Below are 3,020 nucleotides of genomic sequence, written 5' to 3'. Positions count from 1 at the left end.
GGATTTCAACCAACAAAAACCTAGAATGGATCAATTATATTTATTATAATCAACAAAGGTTTATTAATTACACAGAATCTGCATTATCAACTCTAGGAGAGCAAGTACAGGCTACCAGTAGAATGGCATGGCAGAATAGGCAGGCTCTAAACTGGCTATTAGCGGAAAAAGGTGGAGTTTGTGTTATGTTAGGAGATTAATGTTGTACTTTTATCCCCAATAATACTGCCCCGGATGGTTCTTTCACTGAAGCAATGACTAAGCTCAAAGGACTACGAAAAGAGGTTAAGGACAATGCTGGGTATGATGCTCATGTTTGGGACTGGATGGACTTAACTTTGGGAAAATGGGGTGCAATGTTTACAAAAATGGCAATAATGATAGGAATATCACTTGTAGTGATGGGAGTAGTGTTTTGTTGTATACTACCTCTGTTAAAATCACTTTTGATTCAAACCACAGTAAAACAAATGACTGTACAGACAATTGTTACTAGTTCAGCCAAAGAAATACACCCAGTTCAGGGAGCTCCAGGACAGTATGTTAATGAATATGCGAAACCTTGTAATGTTAAAGGAGGACCAATGGACTGTCCATTTGGGAATCCTGAATGTTTGTATGAAGTTGTTCCTGGGGGTGGATGGGCCTGCCATGGTTACAAAGCCCAACAGGAAAACTTGGAGGTTAATATAGAGGAAAACCTTGCAGACTTGTATCCAATACCTGACTGGGCTCTGGGTCCTCATCGTGATGGGTCAAACAATGAGGAAGATATATTGGTTTAAATATATGCATATAAAAAGTAACCACATAGGTCAAGGCTAAGAATAAGAAAATGCACAGGCTTACATTCATTTTAAAGTAAATCTTTGTCATTATTGGGACTTTGGAAGTCCCAAAGGGGGGATTATATGGTAATATTTTATGTATCATTAAGGCAAATGTTGGGAAATGTCAAAAGTAAAATATAGTAAATATGATTGACATTCTATAATCCAGATGCATGTTTAAATAAGGAATATAGCCAATACAGTGTGTAACCATGTTTTAATGTATGTAAGTGTATTATTTTTAAAGAAAGGGTCTGCCACCAATATAACGAGATAAGGGAAAGAGGCCTCATATGGAAAAGCGCCCATGGCCTTTTGGAGTAAACCACATGTGGACGTTAAAAGATAAGGGTACTAAAGTGGCACTAAAATAAGTTAATCATTTGCCCTAAGGGGAGTAATTGTATATGCTATGTAAACATGATTATGCATTTGTATGTGTATAAAAGGAGATCTTTGAGTCAAGGAGAGGCAGTTGTTCCATGGAGCAAGCTCGGCTTTGTTATGCAAATAATAAAGTCTAATTTTTGGATTCACAAGCTAAGGTTGTTTGAGAGATATTTTTGAGTTGACTACTTTTTAGTCAAATATTTCTACGACACACTCCAAAATTTTGCCTTAATACAGTTGAATGGCAGATGCCTTAATCTAGCTTCTGATGGTCTAGCCAATAGCTGATTAAGATAGCTAGATTTATCTTCCCAGAGACCAGCAAAGAAAAATCCTAATTGGATCTTTTTTTCTCTTTGTAGAGTGGCTCTATTTTCCCTCACCATGCATCTTTTCACTATTTTGAATGTCTAAAGAAAATTACAATCACGGTCTTGAATTGGACTCGCATTTTTCTGGTCTCGGTCTTGCCCCCCCTCCGGTCTTGGTCTTGACTCGGACTCGATTTTCTCCGGTCTTGGTCTTGAATCGGTCTCGCTTTAGGTGGTCTCGAACACAACACTGTATCATGGTTAAAACAAGTTTGGTTCCAAATGGAGGAAGTCTCTACCTTTGGATACTACCAACATCAAAAAAATACTACAGTTTACTATAAAATTCTATTGTAAACTGTATATTACAGTTTACAACAGGGTGGCAGGTAGCTTAGTGGGTAAGAGCGTTGTGCCAGTAACCGAAAGGTCGCTGGTTCTAATCCCCGGGCCGACTAGGTGAAAAATCTGTCGATGTGCCCTTAAGCAAGGCACTTAACCCTAAATGCTCCTGTAAGTCGCTCTGGATAAGAGCGTCTGCTAAATGACTAAAATGTAAAATGTATATATACTGCATAATACTATACTATGCACTGTAGTATTATGTGATCATGTGTAGTACTTACTATAGAATGCTGTAGAATACTATAGTAAATACTACAGTCTTATCTGCAAAAACACTACACTTTTGTTAAACTATAGTAAATATTACAGACCCCAGTCCTACCTACCTATAGTTTATGGAAAATTAGCTCTTTTAGTATTTCTCAAGGAGGTTTCCTGAAGGAGAATGCCTCCACTTCTATGTCAAAGATAGTAAAAACTATAGTAAATACTACTGTAATGTCTGCAAAAACACTACAGTAAATACTACAGTATAATACTGTCCGCAAAAACACCATAGTTATCACGTTTCAGGAGAAGACCCAGATGTAGACAGTGTCGAAGTAACAAATGTTTATTACAAAAAGAGGGGGCAGGCAAACGACAGGTCAAGGGCAGGCAGAGGTCAGTAATCCAGATCTGAGTCCAAAAGGTACATAACGGCAGGCAGTCTCAGGGTCAGGGCAGGCAGAGGTCAATAATCCAGGGTGGTGTGACAAGGTACAGAATGGCAGGCAGGCTCAGGGTCAGGGCAGGCAGAATGGTCAAAACCGGGAAAACTAGAAAACAGGAACTTGAGAACGACAGGAGCAAGGGGAAAACTGCTGGTAGGCTTGACAAAACAAAATGAACTGGCAACAGACAAACAGAGAACACAGGTATAAATACACTGGGGATAATGGGGAAGATGGGCGACACCTGGAGGGGGGTGGAGACAATCACAAAGACAGGTGAAACAGATCAGGGTGTGACAACAGTAAATACTACAGTATACTGAAATCTGCAAAAACACAACATTAATTACTATAGTATATACTACAGCTTTCTTTTACTACAGTATTTCTAGTATAGTTAACTGTAAATACAACAGTATACTGCAGTAAAT

The 3,020-nt window shown here is 38.6% G+C and overlaps 1 non-coding gene across 1 annotated transcript; it reads left to right on the top strand.

Annotated features, from left to right (window-relative positions):
• Positions 1–2,274: 2,274 nt before the first annotated feature.
• Positions 2,275–2,329, top strand: LOC121549372. The gene has a single exon (XR_005996812.1). It is a non-coding gene; the product is annotated as a U7 small nuclear RNA (small nuclear RNA).
• Positions 2,330–3,020: the final 691 nt, after the last annotated feature.

The sequence above is a fragment of the Coregonus clupeaformis genome, chromosome 33 (genome assembly GCF_020615455.1).
Source record: "Coregonus clupeaformis isolate EN_2021a chromosome 33, ASM2061545v1, whole genome shotgun sequence".
Classification (NCBI taxonomy): domain Eukaryota; kingdom Metazoa; phylum Chordata; class Actinopteri; order Salmoniformes; family Salmonidae; genus Coregonus; species Coregonus clupeaformis.
Note: the sequence above shows the minus strand (reverse complement) of the source record. Positions and strands in the feature narration are given on the sequence as shown.